The sequence below is a fragment of the Paroedura picta genome, chromosome 2 (genome assembly GCF_049243985.1).
Source record: "Paroedura picta isolate Pp20150507F chromosome 2, Ppicta_v3.0, whole genome shotgun sequence".
Taxonomy (NCBI): Eukaryota; Metazoa; Chordata; class Lepidosauria; order Squamata; family Gekkonidae; genus Paroedura; species Paroedura picta.
This window is the reverse complement of record NC_135370.1, coordinates 93601933-93626907: the sequence shown is the minus strand read 5'-3', so window position 1 is coordinate 93626907 and position 24975 is coordinate 93601933. Positions and strand designations below refer to the sequence as shown.

The 24975-nt window shown below is 41.1% G+C and overlaps 1 long non-coding RNA gene across 1 annotated transcript in view; it reads right to left on the bottom strand.

Moving 5' to 3' along the window:
- Positions 1-7195: 7195 nt before the first annotated feature.
- Positions 7196-24975, bottom strand: part of LOC143828746 (uncharacterized) — a 65102-nt gene continuing 47322 nt past the window's right edge. The window contains exons 4-5 of the long non-coding RNA XR_013227846.1: positions 18157-18248; positions 7196-7278 (exon numbers count right to left, since the gene is read on the bottom strand). This is a non-coding gene — a long non-coding RNA (uncharacterized LOC143828746). The remainder of the gene's footprint in view (positions 7279-18156; positions 18249-24975) is intronic.

Below are 24975 nucleotides of genomic sequence, written 5' to 3'. Positions count from 1 at the left end.
TAGTTTCACATACATAACTTGGGAATTACTTCTATATGTTATGTTTTCCTGCATGGAATTAAATTCCACATTTTTAAAAAATGTGCAAACTTTTATTTCCAAAGAGCAAAGCAAGAGCTTATTCCGCTTTGAGTACATTGGTTGTGAAGTACGTATACACTTTTTTATTTCTTATATATGAAAATAATTTCTGATTTACAAAAAGAAATTAATCTGAACATTGTATGAATTGGCTTTCCTTGTCTATGTTGAACTTTTAGTTTCCTATTTTCTTAATCCACAGTGTTGGCAACTTCACAAAATAATGCCTTCTTTACAAAGGTGCATGGCACACTGACAGTGCATCAAAGCAAGTTTGGTATAAGTCAAACCAGAGTGGGAGCACTGTGATTGGTTGGTCCCTTTATCAAAGGCATCCATCAGTACCCTTGGGCATTACTGTGGATCAAAGGGCCTTGTGTTCATAAATTTGGTTTACTGGCAGTTCCCCTCTTCAGATTATGAATTGTCACTCTTGCAGCTTCTGCTTTGGGTCAAAAGCGACACAGAATCATAACAGTCAAACATTTCTGTGGAGCTAACATCAGAAGTCTGTCCCTGAAGTCTCAAAAAATGCCCCACAAATCCCCTAGAGCAAAACATGAGAATATGGTTTAGGAATACCCAAGGCAAATGGGAAAGGAGAAGCAGCTCTCTATTGACTTGCAAGTTACAATATTCTTTTTTTCTAACATTATTATGTTGTTCTAACAGAATTATTCACTCTGAGGTTTTTTATTCCATTTGCAATGCCCTCTGATAACTATTGAAAAGAAGACAACTCAGAGATTCCTCACAGCCTGTTTGAGGCATTAATACCCAAGTTACATCTGGACTAAGTTCATTTTGTGCCACCTTTTTATAAACAAATAACTAGATGAAGCCATTTAATACTTCTTGGTAAATTACAGATTCTCATCTATAAAATGGGGGCCACACTGTCTTTGTGTGAGAGAATGAACCTTCTTACAAGGGTAGGGCAAGAGGAGGTTGGAACTGAGACTTTTCCTAGTGGTCCTACAGTATCATGGCAATGAGATAGCTGGAAACTGAGAAATAAACAAAAATAGTCAGTTCTGACAATGTCCTTTTCTCCTGAAGTTGTATCCAACCTAAACTGGATCAGATAGTCAAGGATATAGAATAAGTAGTTCTGGATATCATCATAAAGATCAAACTGCTTGACTTCTGAAGTTGCTATGGATTTCTGGAAAGAAGTGATGGGGGGGGCAATAATATAGAGGATAGAGACTGGAAGGAATCCAGTGCTCGGAGGTGAATACTATCATGAAAACTTGGTGTATAAACATAATTTGTAGCATATAGCATACTATAAATATTTATATAGAACTTCATGCACACAAAATTCAAGCTTGAGCAGTAACACTTACAGGGAATGAACATTAAATGGTAACTTTTATTATTATCCTATGTATTAGTGGGTGTTCGCAGATTTATATTTCACAAGTTCGTTAGATTTGAGTCTAGTAGAAACTGAGAACAAGGTAGAAAGTAGAATGTAATAGAGGAAAGGAAAGATAGTTTCTTTCACTTCTCATTGAGCTTTTGAAGGATGAACCTGTCAACAAAATGTACTTGCTAAGGATAAGTCCTTCAACAAAGGGTCCGGAGTGAATGTATATATCATCGGATAATGAGGAATGTCTTCTTATGGAATAGTTGGTTAAACCATGGGAAATAGAGAATAGTAGTAAAAAAGCAGGTCTTGCTGTGAAAGGAAGTTTTAAAAAGTGGATCTCCATGAGGAGAGATGAGCCAGATTTGCAGATAGCATCAAATTATTCAGGAGGGTGAAATTCAGTCAACATCTCCTGGCTAAGGGAATAGACAACCATATGATAAACGAGGTTCAATGAAAGGAAATATAAAGTAATGCCTATTGGACTACACTAGGCATTGTTGATTTGGCTCAGATAAGCCAAAAAGTACCCAAATCAATATCGATTCAGGTACTTTTCAGCTGTATCCGAGCTGAATTCCTGATCTCCATAGGTTAAACCAGCTAAATCAGCCATATCTGAATTTCAATTTGGAGACTTGGACAATTTAACATTTAAAGGGACAGACTGTAAAACAGTGGTTCTCAACCACTCCGACTCGGCGAACCCAACTGTGGTGGCGGCGGGGGCAGCAGGGGCAGTATGTACACGTGTATGAGCATGCACATGCATCCACGCATGTGTGTAGATGCACAACAATTGGGGTGGTGCGGAGGCAACCATTGCCATGGCTCCTCTGCCACCGGCCACCACCTGCCATCGCTGCCTGCCACCGCCTGCTACTGCCACCTGCCATGGCAACTAACCTGGGGACCCCACAGAAGGGTCCAGGTAACCCCAAATGGGGCTAGGACCCCAGGGTTGAGAACCCCTGCTGTAAATAGAAACAAATTTAACTCATTCTATCTCTTGCTGCTGGTCATTCTTACTTTTTGTCCTGGTTTCCAGGGCAATGTGGGGGAGGGGAAAGTGGTATCCAAAGAGAAAATAATTTTAAATGCAGAACACTCACAATCCTGTTGCTCATCCACTGTAACCTGCCACCCCCTTGAACCTTCACAGAATCAGCCTCTTTGTCAGATGGCTATCTAGCCTCTTTTTAAAAATTTCCAAAGATGCAGAACCCACCACCTCCCGAGGTAGCCTGTTCCACTTAGAAACCATTCTAACTGTCGGGAACTTTTTCTGGATGTTTAAACAGAATTTCTTTTGAATTAATTTCATCCCATTGCTTCTGGTCCATCCCTCTAGGGCAAGAGAGAACAACTCTGCTCCATCCTTTATATGGCACCCTTTTAAATACTTGAAGATGATTATCAAATCCCCTCTCAGTCGTCTCCTCTTCAGGCTAAACAGACCAAGCTCCCCCAACCTTTGGTCTCCAAACCCCTCACCATCTTTGTTGCCCCCCTCTGGACACACTCCAGTTTGTCTACATCCCTCTTCAACTGGGGTGCCCAAAACTGAACACAGTACTCCATGTGAAGCCGAACCAGAGCAGAATAAAGCAGTACCATGACCTCCCGTGATCTGGACATGATATTCCATTTGATGCAGCCCAAAATTCCATTTGCCTTTTTAGCCACCTAGTCACACTGCTAACTCATGTTCAATGTATGGTCTACTAAGACTCCTAGATCCTTTTCGCACATGCCAGCAGTTGGATTACTAGCATCCCTACAGTATAGAGCCAAAGGCCAGGGTAAATTCTTAACATTTTGAGATTGAATAGTGGTATTGAAGTACCAATTTTCTCACAAGTGAGAGGAACAACCTGAGGAAAATTTCCTTTGAAAATGGGAGATAGCTGGGACCCGTTTTGGTTGGATGCTACAATAAACCTACATAATAAGAAGAGACTTTTTACTTTTCTTTATCCTGTATCAGTTTTGTTAATGTTGTTAGTAGCCTTGGGATAGGTTTTTTTTTCTCTTTCAGTGGAAAAAGGAAACAAGGCCAACAAAGAACATGGTGATTAGATATGATCAAACGGGACACAGGTCAGAAAATTACACAATTAGAACAAGTGGTGCAAGATCAGAAATTGTGGCAGCACTTCTGTCAAGAGTTGGACTCAACTGAATGACTAACATCATCATCTTCAATGTTCGTGTTCCCTGTAGTTTTTTAAATTATCAGGAGAGAGTGAGCTCCTGCATTTCCAAAGATGAAAGCAATCTTATTCCATAAAGATTGTGTATTCAGTTTAGTGAAGAGCATTAAACTTTTTTAAAAGTTTTGATTCCATCTCAAGGTAAGGCTAGGTCATTAAAACATAGTCAGGTTTCAGTTTTAGAGGACTCCAGTTCTAAAATACCCCATCAATACAAAAGAAAAGAAGCAGAGATGAAAACAAAATCTGAGGTGAGAGTAGGTTAGGCTCTTTCAAAAGGGAAAAATAGTTTCTGGATGGGAAAGATCATAAAAAGTTGTGAAACTTATCCAGACTGGTAGCAGGTTTAGTGCATTTAACCTTCTCAGATTAGTTTGAGAGATTTTGGCCACAATGAATGACAGGAAGAGAACACAGAGGTGCCCTGGGGGAAAGGTCCTCGGAAAGACTAAAGGATGGTAAGGACAAGGATGTGGTCTTCCCCTCACCTGTGCAGATGCCTGATTCACAGCCACCTTCTACCACTCTGATATCTGCTGAAGTGGTGTAATGAAGAGTTCGTGCAAGGGACTCTTCATTCAGATTGCTGCTGGGGCATCCCCTGCAAAGGTGCAGGCAGATGTAGATGCTGCCACTGGGCAGAGGTCTACTGTTCAAACAGCATTTCCCATGGCTGTCATTGCTGAGGTTTGGTACCAGGAGAAGGAGCTGATTGAGCTGACTTTTGGGATGAGTTTTGTGTATGTGAGCAATCCAGCTTTGGAGCTTACCCCAGGGACCAAGAGACTTGTGGAGGAGCTAGTGGAGAGGCTAGATGCCCCATTCACTGCATGGGTTCCTCCAGGGCCCAGCAGACCTTCAGTGGTGGGCACAAGAGATGGTACAAAAGGGAGAGATGGTGGTGACACTCCCAGGTGCTGCAATCTCCACTCTTTCCCATTCAATCTTGTCTTCTTCCTCCACCCACCCACTCCCTCAGGACATGGTCTGCCTGTCCAAGGCTCCTCACCTGAGGAAGCTGATAGGGCTCCTGCAGCTGCTGGAAGTTCTTTTGAGGAAAGGCTCTAGCAGCTAGTCTGCAAATTTAGTCTCTATATCCCAACCTCCCCTCCCCCCAAGGCCATGGAATAAATTAAAAGGCAAAGTTTCCCATTGACTTTAATTATTCTATGGTTATAATAGCACCAAATCAATTCAACCAAATCCAAATAATTCGAATTCCTATACTGAACCATTTATTTGGCTGATTCAGATTTGGCCCTTGGCCCTAGTACTGAGGCCAAAGTATTTCCCTATATCAAATGTTCTGTATGCTCCTGACAGCTTCTGTCCTGTTTGCCAAGTAAAGCTCATCAGGAAAACAGAATACAAATATTTATCTTGCTAGGATAATATGAGATCAAAGAAATGCAAAAGACAATGGATTAATGTCTGTAATATTATGTGTGATGTCTTCACGCTCTAGTACAATTAAACAAGGAACTGAGAGACTATGAACAGATCTGAGAAGTTTTATAAAAGGAAGTAGGAGCCACTCACTGCCCTAGTTTGCATCTAATCTATTATGAGGAAGAGGTAGGTTTCTCCTTGCACAGATTCAAAAATCTAAGTCACCTGCTGTTATTTGCTCTGGAACTAAAATAAGGCATATCATTTGTACCTGTCTTCTCCCCTCCCCCTGACCCCAGGGAGTTGACTTTGAATGTCAAAATGCCTGAGTGGACCACTTCAACCCCTTCTCCTGCTGCATTAAGGTCCAATTTGATTCAGGGTCATATATAACTACTGTTTCCTTTTAAAAATGCTAGATCTTTCATTTTATCTTGTGGAGAACCCCCTGCTTAAAGACTCAACAATGATACAATGGATTTGAAAATGGAAAATTTGGAAGGAATTTTAAAGCCCAACCAGGCTCTTGTCTAAAAGAAGGAGCTCAGGTTGGAATATTTCTGGTTTTTACATTATTCATTTTATTTTATTTATTTTTCAATTCATTACCCACCACTCCCAAACCCCGCCGGCTTGTGTTGGCTTACAATAAGATTTAAAACCCACACACACACACACACAAAACATACAATACCATAAGACCATACTGATGGCAAAAAAACACTCCATAAACCTCCCCACCCACCTTTCCATCCCCACCCTATAATAACAGCAACCACCGCACCTGCATCCAGGGGGAGATCTTCTATTGATGTCCAGCCTATGGGGGCCTATACTGGGAGGGACCCATTCTTCCTAGCCTAGAATCAACCAAGTGCCTGGCAGAAGAGCTCTGTCTTGTAGGCCATGCAGAACTGTGATAGCTCTGTCAGGGCCCTTAGCTCTTCCAGGTACTCATTCCACTAGGTCAGAGCCAACAGTTTGGGGATCGCTACCTTACACAACACAGTGCTATGTTGGTCACTTTTTCTGATCCAGAAGTTCATTTAGCTGCCAGGGCTTTGACTACACCCAATCCCCACAATTTGACCAAATGACTTCACAATAGGAAAGAAATGGAAAACAGGAGTGAAGAGGCAAGATGCAGCACTAGCAGGTTCTCTGAGAACCTTGACACTGACTTAATCAGCAGGGCAAATGTTGCAGTGCTAATTTGCTAATATCATTGTGATGGACGAGGGCAAGTGCACAGGCGGGAATGACACTTCCAGTGTGGGAATGATGCAAAAATGCTGCCATGAATAGAAGCAAAGCCACAGAAAGCAGGAAGTGGCTGTTAACTATTATGAGAACCATTACAAATTATGACCACAGACTTTTCTTCTGAAGAGGGCTTTTATTATCTTCAGTGTGAACAGTTAGTGCAATTTTACAGCTAACATGTTATTTTATATAGATTAGTTTCACTTAAAATGACCAGAGATATTTCTTTATCAGGCTGGAATTGATGACAGCAAACTCTGCGGGAGGCAGAACCAACCTTTATACTGTAATATTTGGAAGAACAGAAATCACAACTTTGATTTTAAAATATACATTTGTGACACACAGTTGTTTTAAGGAAAAGAAACAAATAAAGAATTTTTGATGTGATCTGCCATTTGTGTTTGAAGGTCTGCGGCAGTGTCTGAAAGACAAAAAGGGAAATAATTGATTAGTGGATTTTGTTTGATCTATTCCGGGATCAAAGGGACAAATACTGTCGGGAAGGATGAAAGAAGGGGAAATGCTCCCTGTACTGATTCAGTTATCTGCTTAATCATAACACTCTTTATTATACGTTAGAGAGCTGCTGCTACCTGACCCTCTGTCAAACTTTGAAGCAACAAATGCAGTGTCTAAGCACTTTCAGCTGCAGTTCTACAATACTTCATAAATGGGCTCATGAACACTATCCTTGTTAAGCAGATAGATAATAGACTATTTTTCAAGAGATGGAACATCTTTGCCATTATAAGGAAGCAACTGGCCCTGACAGGTTCTCATCTGAATGAAGGCTGTCTGCATTTAATACCAAGGGTAGAACAGTAACAGGTCCTGTCCTCCTAGAGCTGTGACAATTTTCTGGGTGTACCTTCTCTCCTGTATCTCTCCTCCAGTGAGATATCTGAACAGCTGGATTACCATGGACTCGCGTTCCTTCCTTCTATTTTCTTTCTGCAAAACAGAAACCTAGCTCCTATTGATGCTATTAAAATAGCATTCTCCAGGTCAACTATATACATTGATGTTTCAACCTCTGCTACTAGAGAGTGCTTGCCCAGTTTTATTTTTTAATCTTTACTTAGAAAACTTGTCCATCATGGAGGAAAATTCCCTGACATTTGACATTCTAAATGCATGAACGTGTTTTAAATAGTGGAACATTAAGAAATGCAATCCCACAATATAAAATATGTTCATAAAACACATTCAGAGTAGCAGCACATTACAGTTCTGTTGGAATGTGTCACTTCTGAATGTAATGGACATTCAGAAATGCAGTATACCATTTACTGTACATTCTGAAGTAACATATGCCAACTGTGTTGTTGTTCTGAATGTGTAGATATGAAGTTGTATGACACAACTGGGAAGTTGAAGTCATGAAATACAGTATTGAACAAGATCAAGGGGATGGGTCAGTAGGAGGTTTTCTCCAGCAGTGTAAGGAGACTCAGATGTCTGCTATGGTTTGGGGGAAAGTAAGAGGTCATCCATACTAGAGGTGTGCATTCAAATTTACCCTAGATGAAATTAAACCAGAAATCAGCTGTTCTGAGTTGACTAAGGATGTCCAAAATGAGCCCAAAGCCCTTTAAATTCCAGAAGTAATCATTGATCTCCTTATATTTCAGGAATGCTTCAGGAATATGGATATATATAGAAAAAACCACACCCTCTTTTAAATGTTAAAGGACCATTATTTTATGTGAGAAGACCTGGCCTATAAGCTTCAGAGCCATGTCTATCCCCTTAGGAAAAATATAGCCCTTTAAAATTTAAAGGGTATATGTACTACCAAAATACTGGAAAGCATTCTAAATAATAGTAGACCTGGCCTGCACAAAGGCACAATTTCATTTTAATGAATTTTTCTTTTAATTTTAAAGAGACATGATTTTCAGTAGAAGATAAATCTGGTCTCCAGAGTCCAGAAGCCAGGTTGAGCCCACACCAAAAATATTGACCTTTTAAATTTGAAGAAACATTATTTCCAATGAGTGGTAATAGACTAGATCTATCAACTAATATTTAGAGCACCCCCAATGTATGTACCCTTTAAATTTTGAAAGTCCATTGTTTTCTACCTGGCCTCCCTGTAGAGGCCTGGTCTTCCATAGAAAACAGTTACCCTTAAAAATATGAGAGCTGGGGCACTTTTCATCTCTCCCTCCCTCCACACTGCTGCTTCCTCAAAGGAAGTAGGGAAATTGAGGCAATAGTCAAGATAATAATCCTGGCATCTGAAAAAGTATCCAAAAAGGTATTCCAAATCAGTAACAACATACCGAAGGGTTTACGACAACAATATGCAAGTCCTCCCTGAAATCCTGGAATGAAAAGAATATTTCACAGGATGTCTATGGTGAGGAGAGGAAGGGTAGGTAAGCCAATCTCAGATTCTTTTGGGTAGTAAAAGTGGGGTACAAAAAATAGCTCTTCTCTTTTCTTCTTTCTTCAGTGCAAGAGGGGAGAAGCACCTGGGGAAAATGCCTCTATGAGTGGAGTGGATCCAAGGAATTTCATCTGAGAGATAGTTTTGTGCTAGTCTGGAGTGTCATTGTGTATTACAGACTCAACTTTTATCATAATCAGTGACACTATTGTCTAAAGTTCCATAAATAATCAAAGATTTACAATGATTAAATAGAAATTGTTCATGAATAATATTATAATGCCCCTTAAAGCTATCAGTCACCAAAATCTGAGGCATCTTTTTTAGGGCAACAGAAGAATTACCTGATCTATAATAGAGTTTTCAAAATGCTTATAACTTTCGCCACAATACAACACAGGCATGAGCAAACCTTAGCCCACTAACAGTAATTCTGCTTAGACTACTTTATATCAACAGCTCTTTCAGCACACCTGTTCAAGCTTGGGAAGCAAATCAAGTAGAACAGCGGTCCCCAACCTTCATCTGGTTGGGGACCGCCTCCGGGGGTGGGGGAGAGCCAGCGGCCCGGCAGCCGCAATTGCTCAAAAACGCGCACACGCGGAACTGCCGCACATGCGCGTTTTGGCCACCAGGTGGCGCTAACACGCATGTGCAGAGTTGCCGTGTATGCGCGTTTTGACCACCAGGGGGCGCAAACGTAAATGCGCGGCAGTTCCGTTAGAGTTGCTGCAGTGCCGGCTGCCGTGCCGGCTGCCGTGCCATCGTACCGGGCCGCCAGTGGCCGCACCTGCCTCCCCCCCTGCAGCAAGAGGGGGGAAGAGGCCGGCACGGCAGCCGGCACGGCAGCCGGCACGGCAGCCGGCACGGCAGCCGGCACGGCTGCCGGCACGGCTGCCCTGCCGGCTGCCCTGCCGGCTGCCCTGCCGGCTGCCCTGCCGGCTGCCCTGCCGGCTGCCCTGCCGGCTGCCGTGCCATCGTACCGGGCCGCCAGTGGCCGCACCTGCCTCCCCCCCTGCAGCAAGAGGGGGGAAGAGGCCGGCACGGCTGCCGTGCTGGCCTCTTCCCCCCCTCTTGCTGCAGGGGGGGAGGCAGGTGCGGCCACTGGCGGCCCGGTACGATGGCCTTTGCGGCCGCGGACTGGGGGTTGGGGACCCCTGAAGTAGAAGATATATCTCCTTAATGGAATCATACATGTCAGAAAAGTGTAATGTGCAGGATGGATTTAAGAGACATACTTATTTTATTAGTAGTAGTAATATATTCAGTTCCAGCTGCATATGCTTTTTCATCCCATCTAATGAATCCTTTTCTTACATTCCACATTTCTTTCCCAAACTCTAGATAATGTCATTCTTTCTGAGGACAGGCACTGTTAAATTGGCCAGATTCAAGACAGACCATCCAGTGGTTTGCCTTTCTCATTCTGTTTAGAATCATATACTTGTCCTACTGCATTGTGTTTGTAAAGTCAGGGGTGATTAGATTTTGGAAAATAATATGGTCATGATTGGCTGGTAACTATGTCACATGGGCCTTGTGAGGTTGGGACTACTGGATTTCTTGGTCTGCTAAGAGTTTCAGAGTCAGCATTCATCTCTGTCTAGTGAAGCTTCTTCTAGCCTTCTGACCCATTATCAAAATAGTCCATTCCCAGCTTCCACTGAGGACCTGGTTAGAAGAGAGGCATGCAAACACAACTAAGAAGCTTGGAAATCCATGGACAGGGGAGCATAGTAGGACAGGATTATTTGTTAGCTCTTTTAGATTTATAGAAACATCAGATATTATTTTTGAACCCTTAAAATGTATTTATTTGTAATATGTATAAATCACAGTCTCTACCCAAGGGTACTGAAGTACAAATATAAAAGCAATAAAAACATATAAAACTATAAAATACAAATCTAAAAAGAGATCATAACCGATCCTGCTTGCCTCAGGACTCAACTCAAAAATATGGCTTGTCTAGCAAGCCAAACCAAGTATTCAAAAATCCCAAAGGAATTTTCTTAAATGTGATCACCTTTATCAGTTCCCCTCACCTCTAAGTAACAAAGAGGCAGAAATATTTTAAGCCTGCAATGCCTAAAATTCAATGTTGAAGTTCAAGGCAACTGTAAAGTTACCTTCTACCCACAGTACCTCAGCAGTCAGCTGGAGGCAGAGCTGATGGATGGGAACTGTTGGGATTGGGCTGTATGGAGGGAACTATAAAGCTAGAGAAGGGAAAAGTGATTACATAAAGCAGGCTTGTCAACCAGGGTTTCATGAAACCCTGTGGTTTCTTGAAGACAATAGAAGGGTTTCCTGAATGAGTGGGAGTAAAGTTTTTACATATTTTTAAAACTTGTTTTATTTTTAAAACATATTTTTAAAACACATTTATCAAGTGATATGACCATATATATCAACATACACTCTCCCAAAATGACCAATAATGGGCCTTGAGGGGGTAGGAAGAGGAGGGGCCCCTGGTGGACATGTACACAACTATATTCTGTACAGTTGTGCCACTTCTGGGGTTTTCTAAGCCTGAAGAATGTTTCAAGGGTTTCTCAATGGTAATAATGTTGAGAAAGGCTGATAGAGTAACCACCTCCTCCAGTAGGGAAAAAAGTTTAGTAGGGAATGCAGGTGATGTGTGCTGGTTGTGTTTGGGCTGGGTGATTCCAACCAATGTAACCTGTGGAGTAAGGGTAGAATAAACATTAGGCAGATGTTCGAATACAAATACAGTGTTCATTTTCTTTGTATTTCCATGATATAATATTTGGAAATTAGGAAAGATTTGTTATCCTCTCTGAAACAAATACTTCCTCATTCTGTCATCTGCTTTAAAAAAAATGTTCTTGTAGCTTATTCTTCATAAGAGCTGCCTGATGCTGATTGCCAGATCCCCATTTAAAGTCTCTTGATAACAGGAAGTCAGAATATTTTCCAAACATGTTCAATGTTAAACACAAGTAGCTGCCAATCTTCTCTTTTCAAAATCAACAACTGCTAGCAAAAGATTCCACAAGATAGTAAGAGAAGACACATTGGGCTTCTGACTTGGCTCGGCTTTCTACAAGCTTCTGTTATCCTTTGTATTTGATGAAATGGATATATTCAGCAATTGCTTTGCCAGCACTCACTTTCCCTGACAAGTTGTGTGCTTTTGTTCAGTACTGGGATAGTTTCAAAACTATGTTATACCCAATCTGGAATTAGTGAGTTGAAATAATGTGCAGAAGTAGGGAGAGACCAAGGATACCCAACTGACTGCTAGACCTAAGGCTTTTCCCTCATGCTTGAAACGAAGTATAAAATATCTGTCCTCCCACTGTAAGGAAAGTGTGTGCTTTTCTGAATTGGGAAAAGGCAAAAAGGAATTGTGACCACAGTGTGATGGTTGCAGAAACAAAATGGCTGCCAAAGGAGGTGGATCCAGACATAAGATGATTGCCACAGCTTCCCTTCTGTACTATGCCACAGATTCTTGTGTTGTGGTGGCAGCTGCTTCTAAAGTGATACTTAAAAAAAAACTGCACAACCAATGAAACCTTCAATATTTCAACCCCACATGGCTCCACCCATTTCTGAAAAACTCTTAATGAGCACCAGAAAAGTTGTTGGCAAGCTTGGGCATCCATGAGTATCACAGCGGGGACCCCAGTCCACTCCATCACCTTGCCCTGTTTAATGTTAAACTATAGTAATGTATAGTATAGTAATACTTTGGCCACCTCATGAGAAGGAAGGACTCCCTGGAGAAGAGCCTAATGCTGGGAGCGATTGAGGGCAAAAGAAGAAGGGGATGACAGAGAATGAGGTGGTTGGATGGAGTCACTGAAGCAGTTGGTGCAAACTTAAATGGGCTCCGGGGAATGGTAGAGGACAGGAAGTCCTGGAGGATCATTGTCCATGGGGTCGCGATGGGTTGGACACGACTTTACACCTAACAACAACATAGTAATGAATAGTGAGATGATATCTTCTATCTAGAAATAATTTGACACAACTGTCAGTTGCCCTTGAGCTGCAAAGATGAAAAGAAGGGGTAATTTGGCCCAATCAGTGGAATCAATGGATCAACTGCACCTGGAAACTTGCTTCCAAATCCCTTCCAGAATGACCTCTGCTGCAATAATGCCATTTTAATGCTGTATTACATTTATATTCAACTATTTATGTTGAATTGGAGAAAACACAATCATAGTTTCATCCCAAGGGTGGAGAGCATGAACAAAACTTGAACTTTTGAACTGAACCAGCTGGTCATAAAATTCAACAACATCCCTATCTTGGACATTGCACTTTATTCAATGAAGGGCTTACTTAGTATCTACAAGTGCTTTGGAATTACAGCCATAGATTTTTGAGATATTCAGGGAATATTTAGGAAAACCTTGTCTCTTTGAATTTGTTCCCATTATAAAATGTGGATTTTAAGTATTTGAACTGGAGAGCGATATCAGTTTAGTTAAACAGATTTATAATGTAACAATTTCTGTTGATAAATAGCAGTTTAGCATGTATGCTGTTTATATACCGGATACAAGTTCTTGACATTCACTGAGATGAGTGACAGGAACTGTAAGAAAGTTAAACACAGGTAAATCACATGGCCTTTTAAGATGTAACAATTCCTCAGAACTCCCACTGAGTTTATATGCTCCCAGTGAAATGTGCATAGTATTACAGCCTTATTTTGATTTAATTTTTCAGTCTACCTTTTGTTTATCAATCATGATAAACTATTTACTATGCATAGCAGCTTTTCTCTTCAGGATGTGTACTTGTACTAGTACTGAAGTAATACATTTGAGCCCTGTTCACATGTTACAGTGAACACACATCTGTACAGCTGTTTATAAGAAACAGACAACATATTCACTGTACAAATAAAACAGGGACCAATAAATGTGTGGTTTCAACCACTTGTTCAACTGTACTCAATGCACATGTAAAGAAAAATAAAGTGTACACTGTACATGGATTTTACACATGCATTGTAATGTGAACAAGGCTACAGTAAAACTTACTCTTTTATTATTAATAATTTATTAAATAAATTATGTATTTATTACGTTTGATTCTGCAATAATCAGCCAGTTCATGCTTAAAAACCTTTAAACAAACAAGTTATTTTCAAACAATACAATGAGCTTTTGATTATAGAGCCCCTATAGAGGTCTTGGCAGAATTTGCAGGAGTTTAGCTTTTATTGGCTTTCTTAAAGAAATGTCAAAGCAGCAGCTAACCTGAAGCATAACAGAAAATTAATAATTTGTTTGACTGCCTCAACCTTTTGATGTTGGAAGCCACATGAGTGGTCCTGTTTAAAAAGTGAAATTCTGGTGTCATCCTTATACAGAGCTAAATGGACCAAAATAAATAAAGCTTCTCTGTTTCTTCTTCTCAGTGGGTAGAACATGCATGCAAACTATTTAAATCATTTTTTTCTCTTTGTATACCTTTGGTTCTTCTCTTCTTCTGCCAAAAGAGTAGAGAACACCCATCTTAATTTCAGCTACAGAATCATGATTCACAAGAGTAGATATATAAGTGCAATAAAATGCCATTTCATGATGAGGCAAACAAATTCCCTGGGGAATTATGCAGCACCTCCCCCAAAGGCTCATCTTCTCCAAAGGCCCATGAGACCATTCTAAATCTGGGTGACCAGCGCTTGAAGGACAATGAGCAAACAATCCAGTATACTTAACTGAGCCATCAGACAGAGCAATCAAGCTAGTTTCTAAGATAATCAGTAAAGATAAAGCCATCTCTTAGCATAGTCCCCATACCTGTTTCTGATTAGATAATTTTTGGCTCTCTACACCCATGACAAGAATTCAAAATACAAGGATTAAATTGACTGGCTCTTTGACTGTACTGACAGAGAAGGTTCAGTTTCTCTCTCAAAAATATTCCTCACCATCATAGTAGCTCAAGTTGCAGGAAGAGGCAGAATATGCATGTCTAACATTCCAAACTGTTCCCTGTATCTTTTCTCCCCTCTTTCTTCATAATCTCTTTGTCAGACAGATATGCTGTGGCTGTATATATATATGAACACACGGACCTCCCTTACATTGTGTCAACATTAAGCTGAGCAAAAAGAAAAGTATCTTGTCATTAATATCTTTAATAGTAATTAAAGCCTCTTGAGTAATAGAAAAGAGGTCAATAACCTTTCTGTTACCCAAGAGACCTTGAGTTCTGTTTGAATGTATTGATTGCATGCAATTATAATACAATTGAGGAAGTCTCCTATGATACTAGTCATGGTTGTGTTTGATGATTACTATTAAAGATACTGAAGACAAGATACTTTTCTTATTGCTCGGCTTCACGTTGACCTTCAGTTGAAATATAAGACTATGACCATTTCTGCACTACTGATATAATTTAGCTATGCAATTTTAAATGGCTGACTTTTTAGTCCCTTTCCACATTAAAATTTGCCTTTCCTAGTTACAGTGATTTCATATGTCAAAGTGGAATCTAATTCAGGCCAGCCCAATGGGGAAATGCATGCATTTGGATTCTTTTGCTTTGGTTACCATTTTGATTCATTTGTGCATGTTCCTTTCCTCATTGCCATCCTCCCTCCACCTTCCTTCCCCCCCTTCATCTGGGAAAGGTACCCAAGCACCCCCTCTTCCATCTGCTGTATGCCTCATTCTCTTGTCACCCCACCCCCAGGGAGCATTGCCTAATTCACCTGAAAAAAATGGTACCTGCTTGCACTTTTATTCTCATTGCACCCCTTCATTTCACCATTTGTGTCCTCAATCACCTCCCCCCTTCCCTCATGTATACTGAATATTTAAAACAAAAACGCTAGATTATAATGTTACAGTGCTGCTACATTCTAATGCTCGAGTGCTTTTTTATACATACTTAGAAACAGTGAGAGTGGCAGGACTGCCCAGGTGATAGCACCTCATGTCAGTAGGAAAAGAAAATACTAGGCCACTCCAGATGTTGACCTACTGACATGGGGTGCTGTTGAGCCCTTGTACATAATCAGGGGCTCAAGAAGAATTTGGACGGGCCCTGGGTGGTCAGCATGATTGGCCATGCCCACAGCAGCTGTCTGCTGCTTTCACTGTTTCTATTTTAAAAAGTAGTCTTGTGGATTACAATGAAGCAGTGTTGTAACACAATAACCTACTTAAAAAAAAGAAATAAAGTATCGTGGGGGGGAGGGGCAGGCAATTGACTGCACAGAATGCTGGAATGAAGGAGCACAATGAAAAGAAAGGTGCAAATGCACTATTTTGCAAAAAAAAAAACTTTTGAGAAAAGGGGAAGGGAGCACAGCATCATGGGAGGCTGTCTCCTTTTGACACAATGTGGAAAATATATGGTGTATTTTAGCCTGGGAAACAAGGGGAGACAAACCCAAATGTGGAAAGCAAGTGTAAATTAGCAGCAGCCAATCGAAATCCAAAGTGTCGCTAAAACAAGGTATGTCTCCTAATGCAGAAACCATCTATATGAATTCTTTGGAAACTTCCAGGATTTATTTAACCACAGTTTTTTTCTGGTTTCTGCATATCCTCCCATGTGTATTTCTACTTTTTTGCCTTAATACAAGATCAGATTTGTCAACTCTGACTGGCAGCATCTCTCCAGTAACTTGGAGGTCATTCTTATCATTTAGGATGTGATGTTTTTAGCTGCAGATGCTAGCAATTAACTTTGGGACCTTCTTCAAGCAAAGTTGACGTTCTACTATTGAGTCCTTCTGCACTCAGTTATATCAAAGGTGCACATTTTGGGTTGCACATGCAAAAAAAACCCATTTAAGGCATGGCAGGAGTCTTTGTTGTTGTTTCACTCACATTGAGTTTGATAGGAGTGTTTATATAGTATGCTAATTTTTTTCATCCACGTAACGTTACACCAGTGGTAGAAGGCAGAATATGGACTGACAGAGATAATGACTATGCCTCACTCCTCCACTAGAATGCACACTCTGCTCATACCCATTACTGTCTCCAACATTAATAACAGCCATGCTAGTACTAGATATAACTCTGTATTTTGCCATTGTAAACTTTAATTGCTGTTTATAGACTGGGACAAAGATTGTGCTGCAACTCTCTTATCTTGAAGGATCTTGCTGTCTTGTTGTAAGGAACAAGGGACCTATATCTACTGTATATCTATATCTAGGTTATCTGCCCTATTGATTAAACAGCTTGCAAAGCAGGCAAATTTCCATGTACAAGTAGAGTTACAGAAATATTATACAGCCAGCAATTTGCCAGTTTTCTCTTGACAAAGATAGAGAGTAAGCCACTTACTACTGTTTTTATATGATTAATCATTTTTTTTTGCAAAAAGGGACCATCTAATGAAAATTCAAATGTATTGCTTTTCTGGATCCAGACATAAGCTTAGACACGTCATATACTCTGTAAATAAGCCTCATTTGTGGCAGTGTGTCAGCTAACAAGTGATTTTAGTTTTACATGCAAATTCCAGGGGAAAATATTTCAAATAAAAACAGGTAGTTTAATTGCAAGTCCGTAAGCAAACATTTTCAAAACATTTAGACATCTGTATATAATAGACTTTATAAACTGTTTGTTCTGAAGCATAAATAGATCTCTCGGTGTTTGAGTTACTGACTATGTTTCTCATTTTAGAAAAGAAAACAAAGTATTCCACATACATGCTAATCCGTATGTGAGGATTCTTCTGCCTTTATGTTACATGTTTTCAGATTCAATCACTATGAGTCTCTATGAGCCAAGAAAACTACCTCCTTGAGCTCTCAACCCTGATTGAAGAGTTTGGAGAGCAAGCCAGTTCATGCTTGTCATATATATATGAGGCTTCTATGGCATGTGGAAACATGCACCAAGTAGCTGCTCTTGCGGCCACTTCACTTGGGAATAAGGCCGAACTGAACAGTGCTCTTGCTGTCTTCGAAGTAATTAATTAAAGCAAAATGAAAGAGAAGCAGAACAGGCTCTTTCCCCAACTAGTAGAAGTGGGTAGCATAAGTAAGAGTTATCACTATTGCCCTTGGCACTCAGATACAGCACTTTCTTCCCCCAAACAGAAACCATATACCTAATATTCCAAGTCAGGCCCTTACCTCTAACCCAACAACGTTTAGAAAACTGACTTAATCCTGGGCTTACCCACCATTTCCTTCTCCTCTCCCTTCTGTTTGACGCTCCTATCCCCTACTTGATTCCATTTGGAAAAAGATAGCAGCTTCCTAAATTCTACCCAAGACATGCTGGGCCAATCAGAACTGTCAGCCGGAATGGCTCCAGTGGGAGAGGATTAGCAGCCTCAGCTAGACAGCATCTCCTTCTCATCATGCTTAGTTCCATTTCATTCATGAACTGGCAAGCAATGAAAGCACAAGCCTGAAAATGACTGACATCTAGAATGAAGGTTTGTGTACTTGCTGCTGTGCTCACCTGGATAGGGGTAATGATGAAAAGGACTCCCATTCTACAGTGAAGCAGATTCCAGTGGAGTGTCCCAGAGAAGTCATTACAACAACTGGGGTCTGAAAAGAGGGGGAAAGAAAGATATACCCAATGTTTGTTTGTTTATTGCGTTTCTATACCATCCCCTCAAAAGGCTCAGGGCAGTTTACATAAAGCATCTGTAAATCGCTCCACGGAAGCGGTATAAATAAAGCACTAAGGGCTATGTGGAAGGAGAAAGGGGTGGGGCAAGTCTGGGATAAAAACTTGAAGGGACCAATCAGGAGCTGTGAAGCATCTCCTGATTGGCCCCTCTGAGTGTTAGTCAGGGAGGTGAGAGGGCTTGGGGAAGAGCGTTCACCACCAGAACAGCAGCAGGGCCGCTGCATCAAAGACGCAGTGGCCCTGTCAGTCCCAGAGGTGAGGTGGCTGGGGGAAGAGCCTTCGGTGGCGGGAAAAGAGCAGGGCTGCCACGTCAAATACACGGCGGCCCTGCTCCTTTCCCACTGCCGAAGCTGGGACATAGGGAGGGAGGGTGGGAGAAAGGCTTTGGCGTGGTGAGAGGAGCAGGCCCACCGCATTGGAGACATGGTAGGCCTGCTCCTTTCACTGTGCTGAAGCAGAGACCTTGGGGGGGGGAAGGCTTCCACCCCATCTACCCAGCCCCGCTACCCTCCTCCACCGCTTCCCAAACCCACTCTTCACCACCCATCACTACCTCCCCCTCCTCCAACAGGACCTTCCCCCCTTCCTCCCACCCCTGCCCTATCCCCTTTCAGCCCACCTACCTCCCTCCCTTCCTGCCTTTCTTCCTCCAAACATTCATTTTGTCCTTCCTTCCTTCCTTCCTTCCTTCCTTCCTTCCTTCCTTCCTTCCTTCCTTCCTTCCTTCCTTCCTTCCTTCCTTCCTTCCTTCCTTCCTTCCTTTCCATCCACCCACCCTGCTAGCACCCACTGTATTTTGGGAACAGCGGGCTTAATATCTAGTAATAACAATAACCGTAACTGTAAGAACCAATATTGAATAACAATATTATAACATCAATATTGAATAACAATATTATAACATTAGAACTTTCTAAACAGAACCCATAGGGAGGTCAGTTTGGTTCAGGATGTAAAGTGATGTCTGGGGGGGGGGAATCAGATGGTGTTAAGTCCTCAACCAGATGCCTGGTGGGGGAGCTCCCTTTTGAGGGCTGTTCCCCATATCCCTGTATCAACAAGGTGGTGGACCAAGAGCTTGTGATCAACCATATCAAATGCAGCCGAAAGATCTAACAACACGAAATAGCCGACCCGCCTCAGTCCAGTTGGTACCACAGATCATCCATCAGGGTGACCAGCACAGTCCCCACCCCATGGCCAGGACAAAAGCCCAACTCGTATGGATCCAGGGCTGACATTTCTTCCAAAAACACCAGTAGCTAGTCTACCAGGGCCCTTTCAACTACCTTACCCAGAAACACAAGATAAATGACTGGGCGGTAGCTGGCGGTGTCCCACGGGTCCAGAGATGATTTCTTCAGAAGAGGGCAAACCACCACCAACTTGATCCACTGAAGGAACTCCCCCTTCAAAAGAGAGAGGTTCACAATCTCCCTCAGTGAATCCACTATCTGTCGATCGCCCGACTTCAGCAGCCACAACGGACAGAGGTCAAGGGAGCAGGTGGTTGCCCTCATTGACCTGAGCAATTTGTCCACTTTGGATATAGAGAGCCAACTGTAGTCTTCAAACCTAATCTTCCACGATGGCCATGGAGCTTCCAGTTCACATTCTGTATCAACCGTGGCAGTAAAGTCACAGTGGAGCGAAAAGATCTTATCCACAAAATAGCCTCTCATCTCTGCTGTTGCAGTATGGGAGTTTCCTGGAACCAGGAATCTAAGTCCACTCTTCCCGTGCTGACACTGAGCACATATTCTTCCCCTCTCCCCACTACTGATCTTGTCTGCCATCTACCATTGAGGTTGGGGAATCTGAAAAGTTTTAATGGAAGTAATTATGGACAATAGTGAAAAAATATTGCTAGTAAATCAGTCATATGATAGTAATGGTTTGTAGTGAGTACATCTGAGTGCACCTATTCATTCCATTTATTACTTTCATTGACCTGTTTAGTGTGCCACCATATATTCAGGCTGCCAGCATATTTTCCACAACCATGGAAGATTGAAATATGTATTTTTGTTTTCAAAAACTGAAATAAAATTCCTTGAATTATAACAAGAAGTCAGGGGACACAAAAAACACATCACAACATAACTGAGTCCTGAGACAAATGTTTTTTACTTTTGAATGGAATTATTAGGACTATCATCAGGGCTAAAATATTTTTTCCTAGTTAATGCTACCACTTTTTAAAGGGAGATATTTTATTTATTCATCACCACATCACTCAGAGATCATGCTGGCTCCCTTTGAGAACCATTAAGATGATGTCTTTTGTGAGGCCATGAAATAATATAAGCTTATCCTCAAAAGAAAAGGACATTAACTACTTGTGAATTGGAACCAAAACTTATCTGAAGAGTAGTTCTTCTATCAGCTTAGCAGCTTAGCTCTTACTTTTTATATATATGATGAAGAGTACTACCATTACAGTTACAGCCTATAGGAAAAAAATATCCTAATTTGTCAGATGCCTGAAAAATACTTCATTGGCTTTTTAATGAAATTCATTCCTTAAAGACTTCCAGAGTATAATATTGCTAGGAGCTGGAACCTGACACTCCCCTTTCCCCCTCCCTTGCCTTTTCTTTCTTCACATATTTGCTTTTATCATGTCAGTTTCACTCAAGTGACACTGAAATATGGAGATTTTTCTGATCATTTTTTTTAAGAAGGAGCTTATCAGTTGTAAAGCCAACATTTTTCAATGTGTACTTTGATGTTAACAGCCCCAGTGCTTTTCTTTCTTATTTGGGGCATTAAGTTCAATTACATATTCAAAGTTTCTGTTCAGTGCTTTCCCTAGATTTTCAATAATTAAAATGGCTACTTTCTTTTCCCCTTCTTTCATCCGTATTTCATGCATCTTAGAGATATAGTTCAGGTTAAGTCCAACACTTCATGGCAATTTTTAGAGTTTAATATATAGAACACTGGCCCTCAAGACTATCTTTCTCCTTCATACAAGCCTTTCTAAGTTTGAAGTCTGCAAAAGAAGCCTTTTAGAAGGAGGAAATATTGTCTTGTGATAGAATAGCTGGAGTACTGAATGCTGTATTCAGGGTGTTCAATACATTTCAGAACATTTCCAGGAATCATTGTTCTCCAGCCTAATGTATAACAGAAACTGATCTAGTAAAATATTCAAAGCCTTCTTGTGAAATTTCTTATCAATTTTTTTTTAGGATCCTTCATTTTGTCTTATTTCAGGTGAAAACAACCTCCAAATTTTCTGTGAGGTTTGCTTTAAGCAAAATCTGGCAACATCTGTTGTGGGGAAGATAATGGAGCAGATATTAATGGGAGTGATCTGCAAACATCTGGAGGACAATTTGGTGATCCAAGGAAGTCAGCATAGATTTGTCTCCAACAGGTCCTGTCAGACCAACCTGGTTTCCTTTTTTGACCAAGTGACAGGTTTGCTGGATCGTGGAAATTCGGTTGATGTCGTTTACTTGGATTTTAGTAAAGCTTTTGATAAGGTTCCCCATGATGTTCTGATGGATAAATTGAAGGACTGCAATCTGGATTTTCAGAATTGATTAGAGAACCACACTCAGAGTCGTTGTCAATGGTGTTTCATCAGACTGGAGAGAGGTGAGTAGCGGGGTACCTCAGGGCTCGGTGCTCAGCCTGGTACTTTTTAACATATTTATTAATGATCTAGATGAGGGGGTGGAGGGACTACTCATCATGTTTGCAGATGACACCAAATTGGGAGGACTGGCAAATACTCCGGAAGATAGAGACAGAGTTCAATGAGATCTGAACATAATGGGAAAATGGGCAAATGAGAACAAGATGCAATTTAATAAAGATAAGTATAAAGTTCTGCTTCTGGGTCAGAAAAATGAAAAGCATGCCTACTGGATGGGGTATACGTTTCTAGGTAACACTCTGTGTAAACGAGACCTTGGGGTACTTGTGGATTGTAAACTAAACATGAGCAGGCAGTGTGATGCAGCGGTAAAAAAGGCAAATGCCATTTTGGGCTGTATCAACAGGGGCATCACATCAAATTCACAAGATGTCATAGTCCCATTGTATACAGCACTGGTCAGACCACACCTGGAGTACTGTGTGCAGTTCTGGAGGCCTCACTTCAAGAAGGATATAGATAAAATTGAAAGGGTATAGAGGAGAGCGACGAAGATGATCTGTGGTCAAGGGACCAAGCCCTATGAGGATAGGTTGAGGGACTTGGGAATGTTCAGCCTGGAGAAAAGGAGGTTGAGAGGGGACATGATAGCCCTCTTTAAGTATTTGAAAGGTTTTCACTTGGAGGAGGGCAGGATGCTGTTTCCGTTGGCTGCAGAGGAGAGGACACGCAGTAATGGGTTTAAACTACAAGTACAACGATATAGGCTAGATATCAGGAAAAAAAATTTCACAGTCAGTTCAGCAGTGGAATAGGCTGCCTAAGGAGGTGGTGAGCTCCCCCTCACTGGCAGTCTTCAAGCAAAGGTTAGATACACACTTTTCTTGGATGCTTTAGGATGCTTAGGGCTGATCCTGTGTTGAGCAGGGGGTTTTACTAGATGGCCTGTATGGCCCCTTCCAACTCTATGATTCTATGATTCTATGATTCTATGATTCTATGATTCTATGATCTGCTTTTGAATCCTCCCAAGAAACTTCACTATCCTTGTTGAAATTTTACTGGCTTTCTTCCAAAAGTCTCCGACGTTTTATCTAAGGAGAGATCCCCCAAATTCACCTCAAAGTTCACTTTATTTGTCACTAATAGCCACATCCAGATGTCCACTTGCCTGTGCTGCATCTTTAGTTGAAAGCTTTGTCCCCAGAGAAGAACTAAGGACAGCAGTAAAGGAGTCATTCTCTGTTTTTAACTTCTCAACAAAAGGTTCACTCAGGTATCTTCAACCTGAAACAGTTCTGGAGAAATGAGACAGCTGTGGCCTATTTTAGTCCAGCAATGTTTTGCCTTTCTTTCTTCTTCCCATTCCCACTGTAAACACCATGGAGATATCAATGCATTAATAATGATGATTATGATGATTTAGTTGTTTATGTGAACTGTTTAAATTGTATATAGAGAACAAAACTATGAAATATACAAAATGATGAATAGTAGCAGAACAGCCCTGCTATATCACACCAGTGGCCATTGTGGTCTTGTTTCACAGAAGAGCCAACCAGTTGTCCTGCAGGACCAACCAACAAGGTATAGAGGTCAAGACCGTCCCCTCATATTGCGTACTAACATTGGCATTCAGATGTTTTTTGCCTCTGTGTATGGAGATTCCTTTCTCTCACCTTGGCTAGTAACCATTGAGAGATCTATCTTGCAGGAACTCTCTAATTCCCTTTTAAAGCCATCTGTGCTTATGGTTATCCCATTGTCAACTGGCAAAGTTAAATTAATTGTTGATTTAATTGTTTCCATTTGTCTGTCCTGAACCAGTTGCCCATACTATTCATTGGGTACCCCTAGTTCTAGTATTACGGGTTCTAGTATTATTATCCACTTTCTCTATAGTACCTCACTTCATTTTATAAACCTCTATTATTTCTCCCTTTTGTTACTTTTTGTCAGTTGAAAAGCTCCAATTATTTTGACTTTTCTAATAAGAAAGTTGCTCCATCACATAATCATCTCTTGGTTGCCTTCTACTGGATGTGTGTATTATTAATTATGCACATTATTTTATAATAAGTATTAAAACATGAGAACAAATGTTAAGTCTAATAGCACCTTTAAGACCAACCCACCCACACCTTTCTTATACTTGCAATTAAAACTTTGTTGGTCTTAAAGGTGGTACTAACTGGACCTCAAATTTGTTCTGCTGCTTCAGACTAACATGGCTACCTGCTTAAATCTATTGAAACCTGAAACATTAATGTATTAAATAATTACTTTTACTTATTATCCTTAAGGGGGGAAATGACCTGGTTAGAAAGCAGGCCTCATTAACATTTGCATGTATACAGTATATATTTGTCTTCCCAACCACACATGGTAACAAAAGAAAGCTATCCCATTTGAAGAAGCAGTCTGACTGAAAACATAGACAAATGAAAGGGTAAAGAAAGAAAGGAAGCTGTTATGAAATCAGAATGAGCATAATGAAGTAAGTAAGAATGGTGTAAGGAGAGGTGCGCAAAAACCATGGATATGTAGCACTTTACCATCTGGACTGGGGAACTTTCAGGTTACACTATAAAACTTCTTAATGGCTTCATGTGGAAGGGAGGCAGAGCCCAACCTGATGAGCCACATTCAAGTGAGGCAAGTTCTTGACCATCTGAGGTCCATGTGAGATGAATGAGGGAAGCAGTACTTAGAATCATAGAGTTGGAAGGTACCTCCAGGGTCATCTAGTCCAACCCCCCTGCAGAATGCAGGACCAATTAGTTAGGCAGGTTGCTTCTTTCTTCCAGCCATCTTTAGGATGGCAGAAAAACATAGGCAGATTCTTTTTCTCCTTCTCTCTGTCTCTCTCCCTCCCTCTCCATGGGGATGTAGGAGTCAGTGTGGGCTTTGGCAATGGTCCTTTTCCCAGGGTTTTTAACTCTCAGTCTGTACTTTCTCAGTGGGTTGTTGTGAGGATAAAATATAAATTGCTTTGTCTCCCCATTGGGAGGGAAGGTGGGATATAAATGAATTAA